The sequence below is a fragment of the Pollicipes pollicipes genome, unplaced genomic scaffold (genome assembly GCF_011947565.3).
Source record: "Pollicipes pollicipes isolate AB1234 unplaced genomic scaffold, Ppol_2.1 Scaffold_4740;HRSCAF=5597_pilon_pilon_pilon, whole genome shotgun sequence".
Lineage (NCBI taxonomy): Eukaryota > Metazoa > Arthropoda > Thecostraca > Pollicipedomorpha > Pollicipedidae > Pollicipes > Pollicipes pollicipes.
The window spans coordinates 16,302,567-16,317,948 of NW_023596545.1; the positions used below are offsets into that span (position 1 = coordinate 16,302,567).

The 15,382-nt window shown below is 48.4% G+C and overlaps 1 pseudogene; it reads right to left on the reverse strand.

Annotated features, from left to right (window-relative positions):
- LOC119097990 (transient receptor potential cation channel subfamily V member 5-like) overlaps positions 1 to 14,713 on the reverse strand; it is a 38,768-nt pseudogene extending 24,055 nt beyond the window's left edge.
- Positions 14,714 to 15,382: the final 669 nt, after the last annotated feature.

Here is a 15,382-nt window from a genome sequence, read left to right on the forward strand (position 1 = left end):
CGGGTAGTCAATCGCTGGATATCGAGAAACAGCTTTCAGTTTGGTCAGAGGTTGAGAAATCCCTGACAATCGCTGGCGGCGGTGTGAATGGTAATACCATACCTTACTTTTGAATCCGGGCCGCATTCGTACCGTGCTGCTTCAATGGACGCTATTAACCGCACTCACCACCCAAAGTTCTCGATCCCCTTCAACGCCGCGATGTACGCGAGGCCCACCAACGCGATGCTGACCAAATTCATACCGTTTGAGACTAGACAAACTATTTGTGCTTTTAGTCCACCTCGTCACGTACCAGGTTCTCGATGAACATGCTGAGGCCGAGGAGGAAGCGGGGCCTCGTTGAGGGCGTTAAGGACGTAGGCAATGGTACCGACGAGAACAGCGCCTCGAGCGTCCAGCGCACGGCGTCCCAGGGTCCGCTGTACATCCAGAGCGTACGAGCCACAGTCTGGTGGCGTTCGTCTCGTTTCGGAGAGTGTCGAGTCGCGCTCTGGGCTGGCGTGCTGAGGTCGGTAGTCGCGGTGCCCTGTCGCATCATCGCGGTGGTTGGAGAACCGCCCGGGATCGACGGCTGTGTCGGCCGCCGTTTTCCTCGCGCTTTCGGACGCACCATCTACAGGCGGCCTGGTCGTCTGCGAAGTGGCAGCCGCGGCGCTCGATCCTGGTGTCGCGTGGCGTCGTTTCTGTCGCTTTCGAGAGGGTGCAGGCGCGGTTGGTGAGGCAGCCAGCCTGTCTGCTGAAACTCCGAGCCAGGGGCTGGGCTAGAGAAAACTGGGTCCGCTCCACGAGGGCTCAGAGAGGGGCTGGAGGAGTCTGGGTGCGCTCGAGACGTCCCGGGGTTCTCGAGAGGAGGCCCGCATTGGAAGCTAGCTCGGGCGCCTGACGTCTTCACACGCAGCAGATGGTCGGGCAACGCCAGGTCGTGATCAGAGGTGTTGGTGAGAGCAGGCGGTGGTTGTCCCGGGAGGCTCGGTTTGGGCCAGGCCGGGCGAGAGGCGGCTGGGTTCTTTTACTTTGTGGACGCCCATCATGCACGGCCCGGGCCGCAGCGTGAAGCAGGCTAGGTTCAGCAGGAAGTAGACGCCGAATAGGATCATCATGCGCTTGAACCTGTGAAAACAAATCGGCAGGATTAAGTGAGCATTGAAATCTCCTACACAGAATTATAGAGTTTTATAACAGTTACACCGGAAGTTCACGTTGGAAAGTTTGTACTTGCAAATTATCATTTTATAACACCACTGGCTACTTTGTGTTTAACGTTGCCTGAACCATTTTAATGGTTTGTTTCTCTCCCAAAGTATCCGGTTGCATCAGTCTATGTGAAGACGACACTTACTTTGTCTTAACGAATGCGTTCCACTTGGCCACGAGCAGGTCGACGATCACACCGTCCAGCATATCCAGGTGATCAAGGTTCTCCTGTGGAGCAAGAGTCCGACAGCATGTGCCTAATGGTACAGCACGCGCGTGATTAACAAATATATTTCGGAGATAAACACTCGGCCGATAGACTATTGCGTAGTAATATTGCGGTGTGTCTGCATGGGCTTGCTCTCGCGTAGGCGTAGGAAATTTATGTGGCTCTAAACTGCGTTTGTTGCCGGTTGTTTTGCTCATATACATCCATTGCTGCTGGTGCCTTAGGAAAGGACATACATCTGAAATATGCATTATATTTCCAACCAATACTTGTGTAAGTTTGGTAGGTGGCCTGCCAGCCACGTACCCCGAATGCGATGAGATTCAGCGCCGAGTTCCGGTCAATCTTCCCCGTCTCCATGTCGATGGAGTCGAGGCCAGGCAGCGGATGGGCGGCACAGGTAATGTGGCCTGGAACAGAAAGCGCGCCAGCACCCAGTTTGCTTAGTCCGTGATCGCCGCCAGTCTGCCTCAGCCTAGCGCGGTGACTGCTCACCGGTGTTGTACAGACTGCCCTTGACAGCCCACGTGGACCCCGCGAACTGTGCCCAGAAGATATTCTGCGCCAGGCAAAGATATGCTGCCATTGCTGTTGCCCATCATCACCGCCAAAACCGATGCAGCTAAATAAGAAATAATAAATAGCTGAAACTGAACATTGAAGCTCAGGTTGATGACCAAACCTGCTGTCAACCCATCACGCAGCAACGCCGCCGCGCCCCAGCGCAAAACATCGCGACTCGTCTGCTTACCAATCTGCCAGTAGATCTCACGCTGCACCTTCAGGATGTGGAAAAAGATGTCCTTCTTGGCCAGCTTCGCCGCCAGCGTCAGCGGCGTCATGCCCAGACGGTTGACCATGTCGATCCTGGCTCCGCACTCGTACACCAAGTCGAACATGGACTAAGGGCAGATCGGTTTTTAGAATCCTGCCTCATAACTTTATGGCCAGGCAGAACATATTGACGGCCGCACCAGCTCACAGCGTATACCATTTCATCACCCTGAACGTTAAAGGTCATAAGCTTTTCAGATCGGATCAAAGACGTAAAACATTGCTAAACAACATCATTCAGGAGCGGTTTCTCCGGTTCCGTAACCAAACAACAATGCTTAACTTGTCACTGGTATGTATAACATACAAACCCTAAGCACGAAACAGATAAAGTTCAGATATTTTTCAACACTTGGTCAGCTGACATCACTATTAGACATTATATCCCTACGTTTCACTTATCAACCACAGTGCTCTTCCCTGCACTAACATGTGCCCGGATGGCCGGCTGGATACTCTTCGCTTGGATGGGGCTCATTTTACTCCCCCTTGAGATCTCAAGGGGGGAGTAAAATAAAGAGTTCAAAGACATCAAATTTAATAAACATCAAAAAGTTATAAAAAACATCAGAGTTATGGACATCAAATTTACAGGGTGTGTTGGTATGTAGGTGAACTCACTTAGGCTAAGGTTTGAGCTTCCTAGAACATGACCTTCGGGTCAAAAACAGTCAAACAAGATCAAACTCCAGGATGGTCTCCAAAGGGCCTCTAGAACCTAAATACCTGTTGTTAGCAGAAGGTCATCTGCTCATTCAAGGTCAGTGACCCTGTCTGACCTTTCTAAGATCGTGGTGACCAAAATCATGTAATACTGCTTTGAGTTTAGCATTTGAATAAGCGATAAAGGTATGACAAAGGTATGAAGAAACTAGGCAGCATTTTCTTAAAAGCCAAATGTTGGCCTGGACAGTTTTAGGTCAGTGAACTATTCCGATCTTTAAAAAGTTCATGAAAGATGTACAATGCGGCTTCTGTTCTCAATGAATTCGGAATGAGCACCAGAAACTACCGCTTACAACAAGCCCTAGAGTAATAAAATGGATTGGTGTTGACCGTATCTAACCTTTGCACCCAACACTAGATCAATGAAATTTGTTCCTTCAATCGTTGTGTTGCCTAAGAGCGAGACTGACCTGCCGTAGGTCAGCGGCCTTACAAGTTGCATCTGAATTTTTGTACTAAAAGATCTGCCGTTCAATTGTATACATCTAAGCAAAGTTTGGCGCTGCTACGCAGCGCCGCTTGGACACCATCCTGGAAAAAACCTTTGAGGTAAAATTGACCCCATACGAGCTCGTGTTAAAGAAACCTACTGGCAGGGGTGAAAAGCGTCCTTTGAGTCACGAACGACATTTGAAACAGCATAAGTTCCAATTCTTTTGAACTTATAAGTTCTAAAAATTTGGAACTTATCGGCTCCAATTTTTTAACTCCCGGAGTTTAGGAAACAGGTCCAAGTGCGCAAGTGGCCGGAGAGGTGGGCTTAAAACCAATGAGTAAGCCGGTTTTCAGGGTTTAATGCATCCGAAAAATCCTCTCCATCGCTTTTCTGTCAGATTGTTTATTATTTTTTATGTTAAACGTCATCTAAACTTGAAAATTACTGTGCTGCTATAGGCACGCAGCTATGACATGTGCCTATCACTACAGTGTCTGAAATGGATCTCCATAGTTTTTTCATAGTTCTAAGCCCCTACTACCTGCGCTTTCAAAATATTTACTCCACAATCCGGAATCGTCAACCATAAATCTAGCACTGGATAGCCTATTGCAAAGCCTTGGTTACATTGATGGCTGATCGATGACCACGTAACGAGCTTGTCCGTCATTGCGGCGGCGGCGAACCACTCACTGGGGCGTTGCTATTTCGAACACGGGTCCGGCACAGGAGGGGCCGCGTGTCTGACAGGAACGTGTCGGCACAGACAAGGCCGCGTGTCTGGCGTTGGAGAGGTAACATGTCCGGCACGGGAGCAGCCGTCGTGAACAGAGGCAGCAAGGATAAAACACTATTGATCCGGCCCATGTCAGAGTCACGGTAACCCACCACCAAATACAACACCCGATGAAAGCTTGACCTTACGACTACTGACGACAACTTGGGCTCATCCTTGTGTCTCTGCAGTGGATGGATGGAATTTGAATTTGTGGACATATGAAATTCAATCTTTCGTCCGAACGTAAGGCTAAATTACCCTATGACACAGACTCATCGATAACCCCAAAACTTACAATTGGAGTTGCAACCACTTGTACCAACTACGGGTGAGCAACGCCCTCGCACCAAACGAAACCTCTTTACGACAGATGTTCCCAAAACTTGATAAATGTGTCACTTCCCAACAATGTTATCCTGGCATCAATTTAGCGGAGGATGACGTCCACGAATCTTACTGATGCTTTATTAATCTTTAATGTAGCATAACACTTTGTGGAGTGGAAATCGTCCTATAAAATAACAAGCTTAAACCTCGCTCTGGTATGGAGAGGGGCGCGCTTTCCCCCCCCCCCCCCCCCTAAGGGTTCATGAGGATACCTCTCCAGTATGTCGTGCAGTCGCTCCCAAATTTTTCGGTACATTCTGGGACGTTTATTGCGGGTGTTTCGACGAGTCGCTAGCCTCGAACTAAGTTTTCAGGAGCATTGCGCACCGATCAACGGACGCACAGGCGGCGGTGTGACACTGTTACGTTAACAGAGCACTGCATGATACACATTTGCTCCGAACACATAAAACTTCGCACTGTTGTACTCAGAACAAAAGGGAATGCACCTCCATAGATTTTGTGCCGCTTCGGAATACATGGTCTGGTACATGGAAAACTGGCATGGGACGTGGAAAACTGAAAATGCTCAACTTTCAGGAAAATCTGACCATTGATATTTGTTATGCTGGAACCCAAAACTTCTTACCAGTCGCAAAATCTAGTTGAGACAATCCGCTGTTTTTATCCGTGCAGTTCATCTACCTTAGTTCTGAAACGTTGTGGGGAGGTGTCCGACCTGACCTCGCTATCCTCGACCTCGACTTCGACCTCCCGCTATCAGTCTGTGTTGTGAAAAACGACGAATCAAGCCGAGAGCTAATGAATAAGTCATGACTAAACATCACATTGGTCATGCTCACTATGCAGTTTATCTTTTTACTTGTGCAGATTAATGACGTGACCCTGATAGCGAAATGAAAGAAGATGTCTAAAATAGAGTTAGCAGACATCATTTGATGACATAAGGCAGATATCGCATGCACGTACATAAAGCCAGAATGGATCCCCCTCTTAAAAGTCCTCTTGGGAATCATAGCTTTAACATTGTCTGCCTCAAAGTTATCAAGACATACGTCACCATTAGCTAGGGGTTTACTTGCATGCGATAAGTAGTACAATATGATAGGCTTTGCAATGATCACAGATGGCGCCAGCTTCACATGAACAATGACCACCTTCCGCAATTGTTTTGACCCTAGATCAAAGTTAGGTTCCTTGAGTGATTCCTGATTAAATCCTTGGCAGATCGATATTGAAAATTATATGACATGCAGCAGGATAATTATCAGTTCCGCACTGAAATGCAGCTGTCTGGTAACCAATGGTCTTCATGAATGCTTATTGTGTGTGTGTGTGTGTGTGTGTGTGTGTGTGTGTGTGTGTGTGTGTTGTGTGTGTGTGTGTGTGTGTGTGTGTGTGTGTGTGTGTGTGTGTGTGTGTGTGTGTGTGTGTGGTGTGTGTGTGTGTGTGTGTGTGTGTGTGTGTGTGTGTGTGTGTGTGGTGTGTGTGTGTGTGTGTGTGTGTGTGTGTGTGTGTGTGTGTGTGTGTGTGTGTGTGTGTGTGTGTGTGTGTGTGTGTGTGGTGTGTGTGTGTGTGTGTGTGTGTGTGTGTGTGTGTGTGTGTGTGTGTGTGTGTGTGTGTGTGTGTGTGTGTGTGTGTGTGTGTGTGTGTGTGTGTGTGTGTGTGTGTGTGTGCTTATTGTACTGAGTAGTTTTTCTACTTAAAAGCATGCTAAGCCATAAGTGAACTTATTTCACCATGTCTCATATGTGCTTCAATCTATTCAAATGTGGAGCATTCCCTGTAAAGAACCTGATGATTAGCTACGTCTTTCAAGCAGTGCGCTTCTCACGACACGAACACAACCAACGCACAGCCCTCATTGGACCCGATCCACAACCGCGTGGCGAGCATTCAAAACCATCTGTCGCAAATGACACGACTCCTTAAAACGCTGCGTAGCAGACTTATCACGTTCGCCGTAAGGTACTGATATTTTACACTGTTTAATATGTGAAGTGAATCCTGGCTGAAAAAAACCGGATCTGAGAGGCATTGTAAAAGCGCTGTGTTGCCATTAATATGTGCTGTCAACACTGATATAGTATAGTTTGTAATATAGTTCCGTCACCTGCTAAAACTACCCTGATTAAGGTAGTCAGCACTTACATAGTAAAGCTTAGAGTATATTTCTATCACCTGCTAAAAACTATCCTGATTAAAACCACCATACTTGGAAGCATTTAGTGGCTCAACTTGCTGACAGAACAAAACGTCAATGTTTCGACACATGCTCTACTTAAGCTCACACTGTAAGCGTTAGCGAGTAGAGACCAATCATTAACTTTGAGTTTGGTCTAACTGGGATGGCCCATCGTAATATGTTTTCATTCCCGCAATGTCTTCATCAAAATTTTTTGCAAAATTTTTTCGCCAATCATGTGCGGTAAATCGGACGCTTTTCTCACCCCTGGCTGCTGGTTGAGATCGTTAGGACAAAGCAGGGCTTCTTTTTAGACTGTTCCCAAACACATATATACAGCCGTAGCGTCGCGTTCTCTAAAGCCATCATAGCCTCTGATCCAGCCGGTGGCACGCGAACAGGCACGGTCTGTTTGGCACGCCACGAGGCACACGGCAGCCGGCCAGCGCGTCCAGCGAGCTCTGCTGTGGATATCAAGCAACGGACAATGCGGTCTGCGAAGCCAGCGCAGCAACACGGACAAATCCAACGAAGCCACAGATTTTGACGGATGCGCCACGCCCCACTAGTTCTACGTGAGAAAGCTCCGTTGGTCTGGGAGAAACGCGGTGTTAGCCTGCACATGGCAAGGACGCTTCTTGAGGCAGCGGGAACAGGGGGGGGGGGGGGGGCACCAAAACAATATCACTCAATTTTGCGTCCGTTGCGTTGGTCTGGAAAGACATGCATTGCCACGGCGCCACTGGGTTAGCTGGCGTCGATCGCGCCTCTGCAGCCTCTCTCACCCCTCCAGTAGCTTGGCTGACCTGAAAGACACGTGACACGTGTGTGTGTGTGCGTGCGTGTGTGTGTACGCTAGATGACATCAAAAGGGTCTGGGACTATTAGCTACAAGGAATGACTGCCTACGAAACCAAGAAGCATTTACCTCCAGCTGGTCACAGCTAAAAAATTTTGGTCAGTGAGATCGCACTGTTGCGATGACAGTGCGGCACACGGACACTGTTTGTGTAGCGGCTCTCCCATCACTCGTCTGCTAAAAGCATATTAGGCGGCAACCGGGAAAATGTCCCCAGTTCTTATGGGTCTACCATCAGTACGTTAGCGAGTGCCTTGAACGAGCAGAAGTGCTAAATGCAGAACATTCGCATTTTGCGATAGGAACACACACACACACACACACACACACACACACACACACACACACACACACACACACACACACACACACACACACACACACACACACACACACACACACCACACACACACACACACACACCACACACACACACACACACACACACACACACACACACACACACAAACGGAAGAACACCACCCGGCTGCCAGTCAGGCTTCCAAGTGGTCATCCATGGAGAGGCGATGTGCAACACACACGCATGTGGATGGTCGCGGATCGCTTGCATGAATACCAATACGCTTGTGAACTGTATCCCTGGTTCTGCAAACTGATCTCGGTGAAAGAAGACATCTGCGATGCATGCAACTAACAGTCATCACCATGTTAAACGTTAAAAAATTCAGCAAGAATCCAAAATAAGGGGGATTTCGGTAAGAATTGCCGCATATCATCTTCATGTCAAATCCCTCACACATCGTTTAGTGTAACTCAAGCAGTAAGTGTTCACATCCCCTGCACAGACAATGTGTTCACACCCCTTGAGGCCGTATGTTCTTATGCGCCCGCGCTGTCTCTGCACTGCAACGACTCCGGTCAGGTCTGCGACTCACCATTTTGTCGTAAATGACCAGCATATGCGCCGTGGTGTTACCGTTGGTGTCCTGGGTGTCTGGGTCCGCCCCCTGGCGGTGGTCAGTTGCAGGTTGGCTGCTCGCTTTCACACGTTCTGCTCATTAGCGTAATCGTTTTGTTGAAAATTGTAAATCCATTGCAGACTGTTGTACACTTCAGCGACACAAACGGCAAATCTATAGTTTGGTTTATTGGACGGCTTGCCACTATAAGGACTGATAGCATTTAGACAGCTAACATATAAATTGGTTTTGAGATCCACCACGTCATTTTTAAACTTTATTGTGAGGACAATTTGAAACATTATCTACATTGTGCGCTATACAGGGAAGCTCCATCGTGCGAAGACTGTCAGCCACTAAGCTCAGGCAACCTGCTCGCGTCAAATCACACAATTGTGGCTATAACTGAGTGACAAATCGAGTCATGATTTGTTGTATGGCACAGATGACTTACTCTAGCCAGAATGAGCCTGTAGCACTCCTCTTGACCCAGACAGGCCGCGAAGGATAGGGGATACTCCCCCCAGTAGACGTACCTGTAGGTGGCCAGCCACCAGTGAGTTAGGGCATTGTCGGTTTGCAGCTCGCTTTGCGGTTTTTGTCTCGGCATTTATCACCATACGTTCAGAGCCCTACTACCCTACCAGAATGCATATCCACGCCAATCAATACAAGCAAAGACACATATGACAAGAACGGCAAAACATAGGAGCAACTGCCTGCAGATGCCATGGGGTTCAACTTCATTACATCTTCCAATCGCCAGTTCTTTTAGTCACATTTACCGCCCAGGAATTAGAGGGCCAACAACATTAGTGTAACCAGATTGCCCACTCGGCCAACAGCAACATTCGGGCTTTCTGCAGGCACCTATATTCTACACTTCTCTTTACCCCATTCGTTGTATACGCCTTCCACCAAATTTGACGAGAGTCAAAGAAAGATTGCCTCACTGACCCCTTGTAATTCGTGTTGGCGGCGACTTGCACGATCTCGGTGCCCAGCACCGTCCGTACGCGAGCTCTTCTGGTCCTCAGGGCACATGAAGTTACCGGATAGCAGCGCTCATGCACGTCCACGCCGTAATTCAGCCATGTACTTTCACCATAGCCGGATCCTCGTTGACAATGGCAATGTGTAGGACGTTTTCGCCGTAGTACTCGTCCGCCATGTAGATGTCATTGATGAGGCGCGGGAAGAAATGCAGCAGCCGCTTAGCCAGCTCGTTGTGGATGGAGGTGGCGTTCAGCATACATAGTAGCAGGATGCCCTCGTTGACTGCGCCCGTCTCCTCTAGCTTGAAGCAGCAAAAACGATACTTTTGCTTGTCTGCAGGCGAGTCACATAGAGGAGCGGAGTAGTAACTTCACAGGCGAAAAGCAAACAACTTAACAGCTTGGAGTAATAAGTGGCCAGCAGTGGTTGCTCGCCGTGACACTTTGTCAGGGGCGCATGTGCAGCTACAGCAACGGCACGTGCCTCCTCTAGTGACACTTTGTCAGGGGCGCATGTGCAGCTACAGCAACGGCACGTGCCTCCTCTCGACAGGACATTTTGACATGCACGCGGACTTAGCATGTTTTCCAACACATTCACGGCATTTCAATCGAATTATTGGGGACATTCTGGTTTCTCTCATCTGTTAGCTTGCACGTCGTTAGATGATCGTCGCTACTTCTATTTGCCCTCAACAGTCCAACCCACCAAGGGAGCCACCTTTAAACCATTAGCATTCCCTTACGAGTGCATTGGATAATTTGCGTCGAAGAACAAGGTTTGCAGTTATTCTAAGTCATGCCATGGTGATGTCATCTATTTGATTGCATGTTTTCTTTTCATCGGCCTTCATAATACCCTGTTAAACGGACAGGAGAGCTTGTTAAGCGTTTATCAAAAGTTGAGTCAAAATACAGTGGTCATTCAATGACACTGCATTTATAGTTGCCTAAGTCAGGTTCCCTTTTTAAACATTTATAAGAATGTGAACTGTAAAGAGGTGTCCCGACTCAGACAACTGCAAATTGCGACCTGACATGAATTTGCTTGGCTTTAAGTTAGGAGAAAAAATACAACACCACGTTCGCTACATGTGCTTTCATGCTCCACATCCACAAACTATCTGGTTATCTGACTTGCGGCCATAATTTGTCATCGGAACCAGTGAAATGGTTTTACCATGCTTGACTGGTAACACAACCCCTAGTTCAACGAAATATGCCACCCGCAATCAACGGGCTACCGATTGTCACATGTGATTGGCTTAGCGTTCCACCAATAAGGTTTCATCGACCTCATATTAGGTGTGGAAAACGTAAACAAGAGTTGCAGTTGCAATGAATAAAATGTTGTTTATCAGACATAGTTGTCCTATAAGGATGAAGTAGCAAGTAGCAGTGATGTAATTACTCGATGGAATTAAAATGAACTAAACGTGATGTAACAAAACGTAACAGCAAATAGGATAACTACTGAAGAGACCTTTCGGCTTCCATCTTCCGTATCATGATGCAGTTGTACAAAACATTTCCAAAACTCCGTGATAACTTGGATGCCAATAAAACCAATGACTTTTTAGAACGCATGAGATCGTGATGAACATCGAGGTAGAGCGCCTGTGAGGACTGCCGCTTCTGAGGCTGTTACCGTAGTTTTGCCAATCTAGAGTGGGGTCCTCGTCCTCCAGCTCCAGCGGCGGAAACTCGCCATTTTCGTCCATCACACGGCGATTGGCTTCCAGCTGAAACGAAGGGGTGTGCCAGAATGTACAGGTCGATTCGATTGAGCCGCGTCACGAACCATAGACGTCGCTGTCCTGGTAATAACGGCAGCTATTCACCAAGCTAGGCCTGAATCGTTCCTGTAGGTGATCGTAAATTTCAGATGGTATGGCTCGACGGCCAAACCCCGCCTATTGCATGACACATTGTAGCAAGGTATATCGAGACATTGGAGACACGTGTAGCTGGGAGTTTAAAGGTAATGGTGAAAATCAAAATGGAAAAGTTCTCGGGCAAAGATGAAAAGCGATGAAGGCAAAGAAGGTAATGATCCAGAAAAGATAAAATGTCAAAATGGGGTGATAGAACTTAAGAGTGACTAAAATATGGCTGCCGACGCCTTGTGCGTCGGGCTGTCATGCGTATTGCTTGGTATCCTGCTTCCGTGTTTTGTCTACGTTTTCATTTTGACTGACAGCTTTGCGTGCTTTTGGACCGACTAGTTTTGTTTGACACCTTTCATCCAACTCTTGCATTTTTTCTGTTATCTGGACATCCGAAACGTCAGCACAATGGATGACATGAACCATATACGAACTCGTGCAGCTTTGCCCATTGTCATCTTTACACAGGGAATATTGCAACATCGACATCAAGTGACGTCATATGGCTGGTCGTCACTCACCAGTTTCTGCTTGGGCCTGTCGCGATTTCGCAACAAGACCAGATGGTCAGTCGGAATGAGTCGACCCTGTCCGCCGTTGTAGAGGTAATTGACCACGCGATTCTGAATAAAGTCGTCAACCTCCGTGTAGTTCTTCGTCTTGGACGCCACCTTCATCATTTCCACCAGTTCTCCGCCACCTGAGGTGTTTGTGTAGGTCATTTCACAAATCCGGAAAGATCACGAAATCCCTTATTAATATTCGGACAGACGAAGTCCCCTACCTATGGCAGGGGAGGTACCTAGACGAAGTATGGTAGCCTAGACGGGATACGCATATAACGAACGCTCCTCTTCCCCACTGGATATTTCTCGACTAAACAGAATTAAAAAGACGACGTGAAGCCATCAAATGGTCAAGAAAATGCGGACAAGATTAGCCAGGGTCACTGTTTACTGTGTTGGTCGACTTCAGTGCACCACGTCACGCGTCATGTCTCTGGCTGGCAGCCATTCGTTGATATCATTGATATTTTCTGATGTCATTGCAAGCAATTATGAACGAAGGTTTGCGTAGGTCAGTGAATGCTGGTGACATCAGGAGGGAGCTTCCGATTCGCGTGATGGAGTGAGAGTTTCAGATAAAGCATGTGGAGAGCATCGACAAAAGTCACAACCAATAGTCAAGCTCAGTAAGTCACTTATATGATCACAACAAAATATACCTTATAGCTCAAAGAGTAAAGACAGCTCACAAATACCGCAAACCGTACAACCCATGGCCCGAGGTGGTGCCCAGGCCGACACGTGATTGAATGCTGACAACGGCCTCTCCTGCCGCATTCTCACAAATTCAAACCCTAGCAACCAGTGGCGGGTGGGCCGGCCGCTGTGCCGGTCGGTGCCAGATGGAGCGACACGAGGGGAGGGTGCCGGGTATTGACCAAACCGCCCCGACCTCGCCACCTGAACAGGGAGCCGTTATTCTGGGCGTCGACACGACGAATACCCGGGCCAGGGGTCGTCCAGCAAAACCGAGAAACTGTATGCTTATGCTTGGCACGATCTGAATTTACGAGTCAGTCGTGGCGAGCCACCGCTTTCAGGCGTAGTTTGGCGTAGTTTGCAACAAGGCAACAAATAGGCGTAGTTTGCAACAAGGCAACAAAACGTTAATCGTGTGAATAACGTTACCGACAAAAAAGCAGTTGACTCCACGCATCAGACTCAACCAAGAGTACAAAAGGTGGATCCGAAAATCTCGCCTGGGTTGTGTTAGATAACGTATGATTGGAATTCACGTCGTAACAGTGGACCGCACCAACTTTGCCCTGACTGGGCGGGGTGGGTACTGACCCATGGTATCTTCGGATGGAAAAAGGAAAGAACGGTGCATGAAGCGTCTTTGAATAACTCATGCACAGTTGGCCAGCGCCCGACTGAGGCGTCTGGGACAACCGTGCCCAGCCGCGGGAAATTGAGTTCTCACCCAGGGATCTCCACTTTAAGATGTCGTACGAGAAAAACGAAGATACCGTTGTGAAAGTCTGTCAAATCATGAAGAAGATATAGATAACACAGTATTAAGAGCCATATTCATCGGAGAAAATCAGGGAAATGTAAACGAAGACGCGTTGGTACTTCGGGGCAACATGCCTTTATTGAAACAAAGCATAAGTAAATTCAGAATTGCTTGCCGATGATTCTGCTCGATTTTTCTTCTTTTTTTAAACAGCGAGCCACAGTTTCTACAGGACACCAGCATTCGGGGGATTAAGCAGGGAACAATTGCCAGCCATTTCTATGATGCGGTGCATATCTAACTAAGAATTGGAATGCTAATAAATAATAAGATGAATGGTTTGCATGTGCACATATTTTTGCCTATTCTAATTCTTATTTAGATACGCACTGTGTAGTGGTAATGGCTGTCAATTGCTCCTTGTTTAATCCCCTGAATGTTGATGTCCTTAGAAAACCGCGGCTCGCTGTTTCAAAAGAACTAACCTGAAAAATCTAGTGGGATCATCGGTAGGTAATTTTAAGTTCACTTCTGCTATTATGTCGATAAAGACATCTTGCCGAAATGTCAACACATCTATATCTCCATTCTCCTGTTTTTCCTCCGATGAATAAGGTTATCACTATTGTCTTATCTACGTGAACAATGTTCCTCGCAACCGCGCTTAACAACTTACGTTATCACTAAGAATACACACCAAATATTAAAAATGCGGCGGGGTCAAAAATGCGGCGGGGCGAAATGCGGCGACACCAAATTAGATACCAGTCGAAAAACGCTAGCGTGAACAGGGCTAAGTTTTGCTGGGATAAAACAATATCATTACTTTAGACTCCACGGAAAGTGAGAACAGCCGTCCACCACTGCACATTGTTTCGCTGAGCTCGCAGCCTTCATATCGTCTTGCACGAAAACAGAGTGCACAATTTCTTCACCCACCATGTCCCATACGCTCACCTAGACGTTTTTATCTTATCACCCACGTGATTTTGTAATGCCGATGTTTTTCATGTTCGTTGCTGCTTCTTTTGGCGGTGACGACGATGGACGCGTTACAGTCATCATTGAGCGGGGATGTGTTGACATCCCAAATGAATGCAGACAAAACGTCAGTACATGCATGAAAATTCAGTTTCAAACACTATCATGTAAGAAAAATGTTCGCAGGCATCAGTACGATACCTTTCATACCGATGAATTTGCTAACCTTTGATGTCGACGAATTTGTAGACATCCTGTGTGGTTGGTCCAGCTTGCTTCTTGACGCCACTGGCCACCGCGCTGTCGGTGTTACCCATGGTGCCGCAGAGTAAGGGAGAGAGGCGAGGTCAGGGCGCACGCCGGCCGAGCGAGGAATCGAAGCGCGGTCACACGGCGGTCAGTGGCCGGTCATAGGACAGTGGGGAGAAGACCGGGTACGGCTGAACGGCTGAACGACCGGTAGGCGCCGCGAGTGTGCTCAACACCCATGTGGTGAAGGAGGGGAAGTCAGTACTGGTCACGTGGGACAGAGGACACCATCACACCATGGTCACGTGAGACATGCCGAGCAGTGACGCTAAGCAGCGGCGCTGTGCGGCTGAGGACGGACAGCAGCGGCGCTGAGCCGCTGAGGACGGCCGCGACCTAGCAGCGCCGGCGGCTGCTAGCTGCGAATTACCGGGCGTCGCGTGGCTCTGGCCCCGGGGAGATCCGGGGCTGGTACAGGCGCGTGCCGCCGCCGCCGACCGCCGACTTCGCGCGCCCATCAGCCCCTCCCCTCCCGTCTGGCGGGGTGGGGGAAGAGCCATGACTCGGTCAAGACTGACACCGACGTAATGTAGGCGATTCCAGGCTTAAGGAAGGACTTGGACCCGCTCTGAGCAAAGGCAAATGTTGGACATACGTGGTTGAGTGGCTCGGAATTGCACAATGGCAGCTCTGACTGATCCCGACACAACGCGTCATCGCCTTGGACTGTTCAGGAG